Source organism: Saimiri boliviensis, chromosome 12, assembly GCF_048565385.1.
Source record: "Saimiri boliviensis isolate mSaiBol1 chromosome 12, mSaiBol1.pri, whole genome shotgun sequence".
Taxonomy (NCBI): Eukaryota; Metazoa; Chordata; class Mammalia; order Primates; family Cebidae; genus Saimiri; species Saimiri boliviensis.
Genome location: NC_133460.1, coordinates 30,443,446 through 30,457,274, shown reverse-complemented (window position 1 = coordinate 30,457,274; position 13,829 = coordinate 30,443,446). Strand labels below are relative to the sequence as shown.

The 13,829-nt window shown below is 42.2% G+C and overlaps 1 long non-coding RNA gene and 1 other non-coding gene across 5 annotated transcripts in view; both read left to right on the top strand.

Moving 5' to 3' along the window:
• LOC141580565 (uncharacterized) overlaps positions 1 to 13,829 on the top strand; it is a 167,494-nt gene that overhangs the window by 71,221 nt on the left and 82,444 nt on the right. The window lies entirely within an intron of this gene.
• LOC120367529 (U6 spliceosomal RNA) lies at positions 11,857 to 11,963 on the top strand. The gene has a single exon (XR_005581897.1). It is a non-coding gene; the product is annotated as a U6 spliceosomal RNA (small nuclear RNA).

The following is a 13,829-nucleotide window of genomic DNA, read 5'->3' as shown; positions in this document are numbered from 1 at the left end:
GACGGGCTGGACAATGGAGTGCCTGGTGTCCTGAGCTTCCTGTTCAGCAGAGCAGAGGACACAGCTGGGTGGAGGTGGACCCTTTGGCTTGGCCACAAATTCCCCAATGACAAGTGCAGTCACCAGCCCTAAGGAGGGTGGCTGGGGAAAGACCCTGGTGAAATGTGGTGAGGTCTCTGTGGGGAGGGGAGTGAGGTGGCCTCACTGGCTCAATCTCCTAGACAGGCAGGAATGCAATCTGTATCTCTATCACGTCTGTGTCTCAGGGTTCATCACTTTCAGTTCAGATGCACACTGCATCCTATCTCTAGAAATCAGTATAGCTGAGAACCTTGGAAAATAAATGGCTGTCCTTGAATCTCTCCATGGGAGTGGTTTTGGGGTGAAACTTCTTCACTCAGCATGGTATAGATAGCTTTATGGCTCACCTGCTGCAGAAATACTGCTTCTTTCTCTAGGGAGGGCTTCTGCCTTTTGGCCCATACAGATGGGTGTTAATTGTGGTGTTGTTGACTGGTTGGACCAGTCCAACCTCAGCCCCTGAGAGAAGTGGTTAGGTGTGAGCAGCGTTGGAATGGGCTAGGTAGTTCCTTACTTCCCAGGGCCCTAGATAGCCCACTGGTTGGTGTGTATGAGTCAGGAAGGGGCTGCACCAGGGTCAGGTTAGCCCAGAGTTCAGGTGCTGGCTGAGGTGGAGACAGGTGGACTAGTTTCTGGGTCTCTAGCAGAACTCTCGGGCCGAGAAAGGCAAAATGCTCAGGTGGTGGGAGATGAGAAGGGGCACACAAAGGTGCCAGGCCTCCCCATTCCCTCCCTGACCTGGGATGGTGGGGCAGAGGCAGTGGCAGCAGCAACTATGAAAGGCTTGTCACTGGTTTCTGGGAGTTGGGCTCTCAGAATAATGCTGAGCCATAGCCATAGTGTTCAGATAGGGATGAGAAGGCTGCATTAGGGGCCTGCCACTGAAGCCAGCAAGTCCCTTTTGTTAGGGAGCAATGGAGGTGGGAAGTCATGGGGTGCATAATCTTCTTATTGCTCTTGTGCTACATACAGTATCTGTACTGGAGGCATTAAAAAAAATGCCCACTCTCCCTGTTCCCTCCTTGGCCCAGGGATGGCAAGGAAGGATGCAGCAGTGGCAATGATTGCAAAGGGCTTGTGACCTCTGGGAGTTACAGTCTTAGAGTGATGCAGAGCTGTGGCCACAGTGTTCAGGCAGAGGTGAGGCAGGTGCTCCGTGGTCCCAAGCTGGCAAGGCACACTTGGCAGGGAAAAGTGCAGGTGGGGAGCTGCATGGTACAGTCTGGAAGCTCCTCAGTACTGTGGCTGCAGCATCCGTTTTGGGAATGTACAAAAATGCTTGTCCTCCCTTCTTGATGGATTGGTGACAGTTGGTGCTATGCTTCTCAAAGGCCTGTGGGATTGAGTGGTGCCTCTGCACAGGCTCCAGGGAGCTCTGTGTTGGTCTGGAGGCCCATGGGGAATGAGTGTACTTTTCTATGCCCAGGATTATAAAGGTCCATGACGAAGATGTATATCCCTGGGGGTCTCTCATTCGCTTATTCATTTTCCACATTAGGGAGCCTCCCTCGTGGTTCTGGGTAAGCAGCTGCCCTGCTTCACTCCTCTCTGCTCTCTGTGGGTCCTGTTGCTTCCCTGGTGAATCCCAGTGTGATCTCGTAGAAGATCCACTTGAAGAGTTAGTATTTACTTGTTACTTTGCTTTCTCTCTGTGAGAGAGGCATGCACTAGCTACTTGTAGTCAACCATATCGAACTGGAACCTTTTTTTAATTTTTCTTTTTTCCTTTTAGCATGCCCTATAATCTTTTTTTGAAGGCTGCACCTGATGTATTGGGCAAAAGAAATTAAGGTAAATAAACTATTAGTACAAGATTTTATGTTTATATGGCTAGCAGTTAGGCTGTTTGCTATAGCTATAAGTGTCAGAGGCAAACATTTCCTCTAGTGTTCTCTGTCTCTCTCTCTCTCTGTCTCTCTCTCTCTCTCTCTCTCTCTTTTTAATCTCCACCATTGCCTTCAAATTTCCCTGGAGACTCCTTCTTGAATAGATTCTGAACCTTGCAGTTCTTTTCAGCAGTAATCTGTTATTATATAAGAGAATATAGAATGTGGTAAGATATTGGGAGAGAGGGAGCCTGTTTACTTAATGATCAAGTATCAGTCTTTTTTTTTAATATACTTTAATTTCTGGGGTACGTGTGCAGATCTTGCAAGATTGTTACACAGGCATACATATGCCATGGTGGTTTACTGCCTCCATCCCCCATTCACCTACATTAGGAATTTCTCCCCAACCTCCCCACACCCTGCTATTACTCCTCTAGCCCCCCACCCCTCAACAGATCCCGATGTGTGATGTTCCCCTCCCTGTGTCCATGTGTTCTCATTGTTCAACACCCACTTATGAGTGTTCTCACTTACAAGTGAGAACATGCAGTGTTTGGTTTTCTGTTCTTGTGTCAGTTTGCTGAGAATGATGGTTTCTGGCTTCATCCATGTCTCTGCAAAGGACATGAACTCATCCTTTTTTATGGCTGCATAGTATTCCATGGTGTATATGTGCCACATTTTCTTTTTCCAGTCTATCATTGATGAGCATTTAAGTTGGTTCCAAGTCTTTGCTATTGTAAACAGTGCTGCAATGAACATACATGTGCATATGTCTTTATAATAGAATGATTTGGTTATATACCCAGTAATGGGATTGCTGGGTCAAATGGTATTTCTATTTCTAGATCCTTGAGGAATCACTGCACTGTCTTCTACAATGGTTGAACTAATTTATACTCCCACCAACAGTGTTAAAGTTTCTTGTTTCTTCATATCCTCTCCAGCATCTGTTGTCTCCAGATTTTTTAATGATTGCCATTCTAACTGGCATGAGATGTATCTCAATGTAGCTTAGATTTGCATTTCTCTAATGACCAGTGGTGATGAGCATTTTTTCATGTTTGTTGGCCACATAAATGTCTTCTTTTGAAAAGTGTCTGTTCATATTCTCTGCCCACTTTCTGATGGGGTTGTTTGTTTATCTCTTGTAAATTTGTTTTTGTTCTTTGTAGATTCTGGATATTAGCCTTTGTCAGATGGTTAGTTTGCAAAAAATTTTTCCCATTCTGTTGGTTGCTGGTTCACTCTGATGGTTGTTTCTTTTGCTATGCAGAAGCTCTGGAGTTTAATTAGATCCCATTTGTCTATTTTGGCTTTTGTTGCCACTGCTTTTGGTGTTTTAGCTATGAAGTCCTTGCCTATGCCTATATTCTGAATGATATTGCCCAGGTTTTCTTCTAGGGTTTTTATGGTGTTAGGTCTCACACTTAAGTCTTTAATCTATCTGGAGTTAATTTTAGTCTATGGTGTCAGGAAGGGGTCCAGTTTCTGCTTTCTGCACATAGCCAGCCAGTTTTCCCAACAGCATTTATGAAACAGGGAATCCTTTCCTCATTGCTTGTTTTTGTAAGATTTGTCAAAGATCAGATGGTTGTAGATGTGTGACATTGCCCCGAGGCCTCTGTTCTGTTCCATTGGTCTATATCTCTGTTTCGGTACCAGTATCATGCTGTTTTGATTACTGTAGCCTTGCAGTATAGCTTGAAGTCAGGCAGCGTGATGTCTCCAGCTTTGTTCTTTTTGCTTAGAATTGACTTGGCTATGCAGGCTCTCTTTTCATTTCATATGAAGTTTAAGGTGGTTTTTTCCAGTTCTGTGAAGAAGGTCATTGGTAGCTTGATGGGAATAGTGTTGAATCTATAAATTACTTTGGGCAGTATGGCCATTTTCACGATATTGATTCTTCCTAACCATGAACATGTAATGTTTCTCCATCTGTGTCCTCTCTTATTTCCTTGAGCGGTGGTTTGTAGTTCTCCTTGAAGAGGTCCTTCACATCAGTTGTATTCCTAGGTATTTTATTCTCTTCATAGCAGTTGTGAATGGGAGTTTGCTCATGATTTGGCTCTCTGTCTGTTATTGGTGTATGGGAATGCTTGTGACTTTTGCACATTGATTTTTTGTCCTGAGACTTTGTCGAAGTTACTTATCAGTTTAAGGAGATTTTGGGCTGAGATGATGGGGTCTTCTAAGTATACAATCATGTCATCTGCAAATAGAGACAATTTGATTTCCTCTTTTCCTAATTGAATATCTTTTATTTCCTTTTCTTGCCTGATTGCTCTGGCTAGAACTTCCAATACTTTGTTAATAGGAATGGTGAGAGAGGGCACCCTTATCTAGTGCCAGTTTTCAAAGGGAATGCTTCCAGTTTTTGCCCATTCAGTGTGATATTGGCTGTAGGTTTGTGGTAGATAACATTTATTATTTTGAGATACTTTCCATCAATACCTAGTTTATTGAGAGTTTTTTAGCATAAAGAGCTGTTGAATTTTGTTGACAGCCTTCTCTGAATCAATTGAGATAATCATGTGGTTTTTGTCTTTGGTTCTGTTTATGTGATGAATTATGTTTATAGATTTGCATATGTTGAATCAGCCTTGCATCCTTGGGATGAAGCTGACTTGATTGTGGTGGATAATCTTTTTGATGTGCCATTGCATTTGGTTTGCCAGTATTTTATTGAAGATTTTTGCATCAATGTTCATCATGTATATTGGTCTGAAATTTTCTTTTTTAGTTGTGTCTCTGCCAGGTTTTGGTATCAAGATGATGTTGGTCTCATAAAATGAGTTAGAGAGTATTCCCTCTTTTGTATAGTTTGGAATAGTTTCAGAAGGAATGGTACCAGCTCCTCTTTGTATGTCTCATAGAATTCAGCTGTGAACCTGTCTGGACCTGGACTTTTTTGGTTGGTAGGCTATAAATTGCTGCCTCAACTTCAGACCTTGTTATTAGTCTATTCAGGGATTAAACTTCTTTCTGGTTTAATCTTGGAAAGGTGTACATGTCCAGGAATGTATCCATTTCTTCTAGATTTAGTGGTTTATGTGCTAAGAGTTGTTTGTAGTAATCTCTGTTGGTAGTTTGTATTTCTGTGGAATTGGCGGTGATATCCCCATTACCATTTTTTATTGCATCTATTTGATTCTTCTCTCTGTTCTTTTTTATTAGTCTGCCTAGTGGTCTCTCTGTTTTGTTGATCTTTTCAAAAAACCAGCTCCTTGATTTATTGATTTTTTTGAAGGTTTATTTTTTTGTGTCTATCTCCTTCAGTTCTGCTCTGATCTTAGTTATTTCTTGTCTTCTTCTAGCTTTTGATTTTTTTTGATCTTATCCTCTAGTTATTTTAATTTCGATAATAGGTTGTTGATTTTAGATCTTTCCTTGTTTCTCATGTGGGCATTTATTGCTATAAATCTGTTGCTAGACACCGCCTTAAATTTATCCCAGAGATTCTGGTAGGTTGTATCTTTGTTTCTTTTTCTTTTTTCTTTTTTTTTTTTTTTGAGATGGAGTTTCGCTCTTGTTACCCAGGCTAGAGTGCAATGGCGCGATCTCGGCTCACCACAACCTCCGCCTCCTGGGTTCAGGCAATTCTCCTGCCTCAGCCTCTGGAGTAGCTGGGATTACAGGCATGCCCCACCATGCCCAGCTAATTTTTTGCACCGTTAGTAGAGATGGGGTTTCACAATGTTGACCAGGATGGTCTTGATCTCTTGACCTTGTGATCCACCCGCCTTGGCCTCCCAAAGTGCTGGGATTACAGGCTTGAGCCACCGCACCCGGCGTATCTTTGTTTCTATTGGTTTCAAAGAACATCTTTATTTCTGACTTCAGTTCATTATTTATCCAGTAGTCATTTAGGAGCAGGTTATTCAGTTTCCATATAGTTGTGAAGTTTTTTGTGAGTTTCTTAGTCCTGAGTTCTAATTTGATTGCACTGCAGTCTGAGAGACTGGTTGTTATGATTTCCATTATTTTGCATTTGCTGAGGGTGACTTACTGCCAATTATGTGGTCAATTTTAGAGTAAATGCAATGTCGTGCTGGGAAGAGTGTATATTCTGTGGATTTGGGGTGGAGAGTTCTGTAGATGCCTATTAGGTCTGCTTGGTTCAGATCTGAGTTCAAGTCCAAGATATCCTTGTTAATTTTCTGTCTTGTTGATCTGTCTAATATTGACAGTATAGTGTTAACATCTCCACTATCATTATGTGGGAATCTAAGTCTCTTTGTAGGTCATTAAGAACTTGCTTTATGTATCTGGGTGCTACTCTATTGGGTGCATATATATTTAGGATAGCTAGCTCTTCTTGTTGCATTGCCCCCTTTGCCATTGTGTAATGCCCTTCTTTGTCTCTTTTGATCTTTGTTACTTTAAAGTCCATTTTATCAGAAACTAGGATTGGAACCCCTGCTTTGTTTTTCCTTTCCATTTGCTTGGTAAATCCTCCATCCATTTATTTTGAGTCTATGTGTGTCTTTGCATATGAGATATGTTTCCTGAATGCAGCATGTTGATGGGTCTTGACATTTTATTTAATTTTCCAATCTGTGTCTTTTGATTGGAGCATTTAGCTCATTTATGTTTAAGGTTAATATTGTTATGTGTGAATTCGATCCTGCCATTTTGATACTAGCTGGTTGTTTTGCCCATTAGTTGATGCAGTTTATTCATTGTTTTGATGGTCTTTACCATTTGGTACATTTTTCCAGTGGTTGACCCTGGTTGGTTGTTCCTTTCCATGTCTAGTGTTTCTTCCAGGAACTCTTGTAAGGCAGGCCTGGTGGTGATGAAACCTCTGAGCAATTGCTTGCTCATAAACAATTTTATTTCTCCTTCGCTTATGAAGCTTAGTTTGGTTGGATATGAAATGCTGGGTTGAAAGTTCTTTTCTTTAAAGATGTTGAGTATTGGCCCCCATTCTCTTCTGGCCTGTAGGGTTTCTGCCGAGAGATCCACTCTGAGTTTGATGGGCTTCCCTTTGTGGGTGACCTGACCTTTCTCTCTGGCTGCCCTCAGCATTTTTTCCTTTATTTCAACCCTGGTGAATCTCACGATTATGTGCCTTGGGGTTGCTCTTCTTGAGGAATATCTTTGTGGTGTTCTCTGTATTTACTGGACTTGAATGGTGGCCTGGTTTGCCAGGTTGGGGAAATTCTCCTGAATAATATCCTGAAGAGTGTTTTCCAGCTTAGATTCATTCTCCCCATCACATTCAGGTACACTGATCAAACATAGATTAGGTATTTTCACATAATCCCATATTTCTTGGAGGCTTTTTTCATTTATTTTCACTCTTTTTTCTCTAATCTTGCCTTCTGATTTTATTTCATTGAGTTTATCTTCAATCTTTGTTATCCTTTCTTCTGCTTGATTGAGTCAGCTATTGAAAGTTGTGTATGCTTCATGAAGTTCTTGTGCTGTGTTTTTCAGCTCCATCAAGTCATTTATATTCTTCTCTAAGCTGGTTATTCTAGTTAGCATTTTGTCTAATTTTTTTTCCAGCATTTTTAGTTTCTTTGCTGGGTTAGAACACGTTCCTTTAGCTCAGAGAAGTTTGTTATTATCCACCTTCTGAAGCCTGCTTCTGTCAATTTGTCAAACTCATTCTCCATCCAGGTTTGTTCCCTTTCTGGTGAGGAGTTGTGATCCCTTGGAAGAGAAGAGGCATTTTGGTTTTTGGTGCTTTCATCCTTTTTGCACTGGTTTCTTCCCATATTAATGAACTTATCTACCTTTGGTCTTTGAAGTTGGTGATTTTTGGATGGTGTCTCTGTACAGGCATCCTTTTTGTTAATATTGACACAATTTCTTTCTGTTTTTTAGTTTTCCTTCTAACAGGCTGTTCTGCTGCAGGACTGTTGGAGGTCTATTCCAGACCCTGCTTGCCTAGGAATCATGTGTGGGGGGTGCACAATAGCAAGGACTGCTGCCGGTTCCTTCCTCTGGTAGCTTCCTCCCAGAAGGGTACCTGCCAGATGTCAGCCAGAGCTCTCCTGTATGAGGTAATTCTTTGGACATATCGGGGGTCAGAGAGCCACTTGAGGAGGCAGTCTATTCCTTGCCAGAGCTCTAGTGCTGTGCTGTGAGCTCCGTTGCTCTCTTCAGAGCTGCTAGGCAGGGATGTTTAAGTCTGCTGCAGTGGAACTCACAACTGCTCCTTTCCCAGGTGCTCTGTCTCAGGAAGGTATGACTTTATTTATGAGTATCTGACAGGCTGCTGCCTTTTTTCATACTCTGCCCAGCAAGAAGGGATTCTAGTCATAATCTGCCTGCAGAGGCATTGTTGAGCTGCCATAGGCTCCCCCCAGCTGCTGTGTAAAGTTATTTGTGCTTTTATTTACACAGGTAAGGTTAGAGCTGCCTTGGTAATGGCCGACGCCCCTACCCACATGAAGCTTGACTGTCCAGGGTCGAACTCAAACTGCTATGCTGGCTGTGAAAATCCCAAGCCAGTGGTATTCAGTTTGCTGGTCTCCATGGGGGTGGGACCCACAGAGTCAGGTCACCTAGCTCCCTGCCTTCAGCCCCCTTTCTTTCAGGTGTGTGGGCAAGTCTGTCTCACAGAGGCTCCAGGCGCCAGTCAAAATGGTTCCTCTGATTTGTGCTGGGAACTCATCACCAGCTGAATCAGCCACCTAGATTTGCCCTGGAAACCTGTGGTACCTGTAGGCATGCAGGGATCTTCTGGTCTGTGGGTGGCAAAGATCTCAAGAGGAGCGCAGCATTGGAACCGGAGCTCCGGAGTGGCCAGACATCCCCAGCGGCCTCCGTTGGGTAGGAGGGAGTGCCCTCCAGCCCATTGCACTTCCCAGGTGAGGCAGTACCTCACCTTGCCTCAGTTTTCCCTCCTTGGGCCACACCCACTGTCCAACCAGTCCCATTGAGATGAACCTGGTACCTCAGTTGTAAATACGGAGATCACTAGCCTTCTGCAACCTTCTCACTGAGAACTGAACTCTGGAGTTGCTCCTATTTGGACATCGTGGCAGAAGTCCCAAGTATCAGTCTTCTGGTGGTGTGTGCCTCTATGCTGTGACCTTTCTAAGTGCTTCTCAGCTCCCTCCTTTCCTTTCTTAGTTGATACAGAATGGCTGGGTATTTCCCACTTCTATTGTTGATTCAGTTAAGGTAAAACTCATGATGGTCTGACTCTGGCGAAATAGGTTCTTTTGAGGTCTGGCCTTAGTTAACAGGAACAGAAGGATTTGAGTGTATTTAAAAATGGTTACATTTCTCCTTTCTCTGTGTAAAGTATAGGGCATTTGTTTTCTTATCTTTGCCCTGATATATTTCCTGGAGAAATATACTCCAGAAGAGTACTTTCCTGGAGACAATACTCAAGAACATATCCCCACCCCGTGGCCCCCCAAGAGGTTTTATCTCTCAAGTTACTCCATACTGAGCCTCAAGAAATTAGTCAATTACTCTTTAAGTGCTCCTACCCACAGGCTCCACATGTGGTTTCTGCCCCTAAGAAGCTCCTGTTTTCTGTATTCACCTTTATCTCCAGATTTGTGGGAAGCAATTTGCCCTGTTCCCTCAACTGGCCAAAGATTTGTTGATTTTTCAGGTTTTCTTGCAAAGATGGAAGTGGCAACTTCCAAGCTCTTTGCATACTGGATTAGAAATAAGGGTCTAAAGTTCTTTCAATGGGAAATTATTCAGATCATTATACACTTAGCCCCAAAGAAAGCAAAGGAGAGAAATTAATACCAAAAAAATCCTTGTTAAAAAGACAGAAGGAAGATGATCAATGGGATCAGTAAACGGAAATAAAGAAAGGAAATTCTCATCCTTTGATGATGGCTTAGAATTATATTTTGACCTAATCAAAAATACGAATCTATTTTCTTTTCATCTTTCTCTTCCTCTTGCCTCTTCCTTCTCTTTACTCTCATCTTCCTTTATTTCCTCTCTCCTTCTCCTTTCATCTTGTTCTTTTCTTTCCTTGTGTTAAGAGTTGGGGAGATTTCTTCTCTGGTTCAGGCATGTCAGTATTGGTATTTCTGCTAGGGGAAAAGTGGCCCATCCCCTTTTAGGCTGGCTGTACTGGTGTACCAGACAGGTGCATTGTGTTGGAATCACCTTGATGATCATATTGGAGCCTGTCCCAGACCTTTTACATAATGAATCAGAAAGACTATCTTTTTTCTTTCTTCAAATAATCTCTTATTAAAAAAAACATTTTACTGAAGAATGACTGACATACAAGAAGCTATACCTATATAATGTACACAACTTGATGACAAGATCAAGTTTGAAGATAAGTATATACCAGTAAAATCATCACCACAATCTATGCATAAACACATCCATCCCCTCCAAAAGAAAGAACCTTTCATGATCTTACGGTACATTTAATTTGTGTTAACAGTAGGGCAAACATAGGATGGCTTGGCTCTCAGGGATCCCTTCTGAAGGTCACTACTTGAAGGTCACTCTCCTGTGGGGATGATTTACTCACTTACCAAGTGCTGATACAACTGTATAGGAGACAGACTGGAAGCTACTAAGTATCCCTTCACTTGATATGTTAGCGTTTAGGGCATTGCTTTCCATTGTTGTTAATATGCTTTGCTTATACTCTTGTGAACCATTTCAGTCTTCATTAATTTTCACAGGGATCTTGCTGTAGACAGAATGAACATATAAGGTCTCCTTTTTTGGCTTTAGTGGGATGTTATTCAGAAGTAACTGCTGCAGCCTAGTGAGTCAGCAGTCTTGGTTTTTGAAATGGCAATGCCAGAGCCATGCCTCTGTGGAGGCCAGCACATTGTCTAATGATGGAGCCATAACAGCCTGGACACTGATCACAGGTGATACTGTGATGGGTGATACTGTTAACACTGAGACAAACATGTGTCCTTAGAATCTCAGTTACCATGGTGTACTGTCTTGTGCAAACTCAAAACTTAAAAAGATTAGCAATTGTTATTCAGTGCTTGGCCCTCCAAGGATCCCAGGAATCTAGTTATAAGATCCAGGCTGCATCTTTACCCAGTCTAACTCTAGCCTTTTTGCTCAGAGCTTCAGTAATTTATTAAATATAGTATTAAGTATCCAAGATCCTTGAATAAGGAAATAGTAAAAAGAGAAGGCATTGCATTGACTTTGAGTGGAAGGGAATGGCAGATATCTTGCAAAGGAGGAATGAATAAAGGTAAGAAAATAAGGCATGGTTTGTGGCTGATTGAAAAAAGCCTAGTTGTTGGTGCGAACTTGGAAGTGAGTTGGACATGCATCACCTTCAGAGGAAGGTAATTCAGAAGGAAAAAAAGAGAAATAAACAAGCCAAGGTTTGCTTCTCAATCTTGTGCCTAATTATCCTTAGCAGTATATCCTCAGGAGCCAGAATGCTAAGAATTCAAACCAGTTCTTCCACTTATTAGCTGTTTAGCCTTGGACAGGTTACTTAACTACTCTGTTCTTAGAGTTATTATGAAAATTAAATTATGTAATACCTATAATGCTCTTAGAATACTGCCTGGTATGTTGTCATGTTGTCAGCACTATCAAGTACATGAATGTTATTTTACATAATTGTGCATCTCTTGCTCTGAATTATGTTGTGAGTATGGAGGTGCCTGATGCAAATGTATAGATGTAAAGTTTGGTCCTGTCACTGAGGAGATTTCAAAAGTGCAATACTCAGCAAAATACTGCAACTTAAAGTTGCAAGGGAATTATATAGATCGTCCACTCCACATGGTCTATAATAACTAATTGAGATCAACTTGGAGAAGGCTTTCCAGGGGTTCTGTGCAGTCTCTGACAGCCGCTCTCCTACCACACAGGCTCTTCAGGGACCAGGGTGAAGATATAAAGGGTGTGATCATACATGTTTTTAAACAAACATGTATGTATATAGTATATGTTTGTATATAGTATATGTATATAGCATGTATATAGTACATGTTTGTTTAAAACAATTCAGGTGCTCGCTTCGGCAGCATATATACTAAAATTGGAATGATACAGAGAAGATTAGCATGGCCCCTGCCCAAGGATGACATGCAAATTTGTGAAGCATTCTATATTTTTGAAAAAAAAAACTAAAAAACAAAAAAAAAAAACAACCAATTCAGATCCCAAAAGGTGTCATTCAGCTTAAACTTTTCTTGCTTGTCTCACCGCAGCTCCTAACACCGCTCTCCTTTTAATGTTAGGCTACACCGCCTGGGTGTCTCTGTGCACACTGTACTCCCTTTCCTTGTGTCATTCTTTCTTCCCACATGTTTGGGGAATGCTTTTCTTGGGTCATCAGCAGAATAAAGCCATTCTTCCCTGGGCGCCTTTAAGGCCATGATACTTTAATTGCAAGCCGGGATACTGCCTGTAGTTCTTGGAGGCTCAAGACAGATCCAGGGCTTTGTGGGCAAATCCCAGCTTTGCCTTGGATGGAAGATGAGGGCAGGCATCTGTCCCCATGAGCTCAGTTCACATACATACCTTTATTTCACACTGAGCAAGATGCTGTTGACCTTGTGAAGAAAAGGGATCTTCTCACTCTAGCGAGGACTTGCTCATATCCCAATTGGCTACACCACTTTCCTGCAGAACAGCCATCTGTGCCAGCAGTGACTAAGGGCATCTCATTTAAGTGTTTATTGAACAGACTTAATTATGTAGGGAGACCAGGAAATGGCTTTATTATTTTCTTTTACTGCATACAATTCCATTCTGTTTACTCTCCCTTCCCCACCACAGGACCGAATCTAGGGATGGTCTCACAGCGTTTCTGGTCTGTTTTAGATACTGGAATAGTCATGTCTTCAGGTATTAGCAAGTGAGATATATTTAAATTAAAGCTTCCTTCCCAGATGCAGAGGAAAACCTCTCCTCCTCACCTGCGCAGGCTTGGCTCTGCTCATGGATCAGAGTTGGGGTTGGGCTGGGTCTGCTCCTGCGCCCTGCACAATCGTTGTCTTACATCCTTCATGTGGTCTGAGTGCCTCTGCATCCTGCTGGATTCGGGCTTGGAGGAGGGAGTCATTCCCTCATTCAACAAATATTCATTGTGTTTTAAATTTATGTCAGGTACTGCTCAGGGTTCTGGATATCAACCTGGGTGACAATGTCCTGCTTCATGGAACTTTTTTCAAGCAGCGTGAGGCAAAATATATTCATAAAAATATATTGAATCTTAAGACAATAGGAGGTGTGGGGGAAAGTAAAGCAGAAAAGGGGAAGAGGGATTTCTGGGAAGGGGTTGCCATTTTATATAGAGTGGTCAATGAGGGACTTTCTGGTTAAGTGACATCTGGGAAAAAAATCTAAGGGAAATGAGTGAGTGGGCCATGTAAAAATATTGGAAAGAAAACCCAAGCAGAGGAGACCTCATATGCAAAGGACACAAGGTGTGAACATTGAGGCAGAGAAGCGGTGAGGATGAGATGGGGCAATGTCATGTAGATGTCAGGGTCAGAAGTGGAGAGGCCAGTTGAGCGATTATTGCAGTAATCTAGGAACATGAGGAGATCTGCACAGAGCCTGGCATGATCCATGATAGACTATCTTCTGAAGGTAAACAGGAGGGTGAAGGTTTAAGGAGCAGGGAGAAAATGTGAAGGAAGAGAGTAGGGAAGGGAAGGAACTAGGGAAGTATGGTTGCAGAAGTGCAGCAGTCCTAGTGAACCCTTGAGGCAGTGGTCATGAATTCAAACAAAAACAAGTCGACTTCATTTTATTTAGGTGACATTCTGCTGCCTGAGTGTGGAACAGTTTTTCCAAAACATAATTTTATGGGTTCTTTGGAGACTCCTGTATGGGGACATCTAATATCACTCATCCCCTTTGTGACTCTTGTCAATCCCTATGAGACAAAACAACTCTGGGATCTTGCATCTTGGCAGGACACCACCTTATTCAGGATCCTTTCAAAGTGACTTGAGATTTTATTTTATTTAC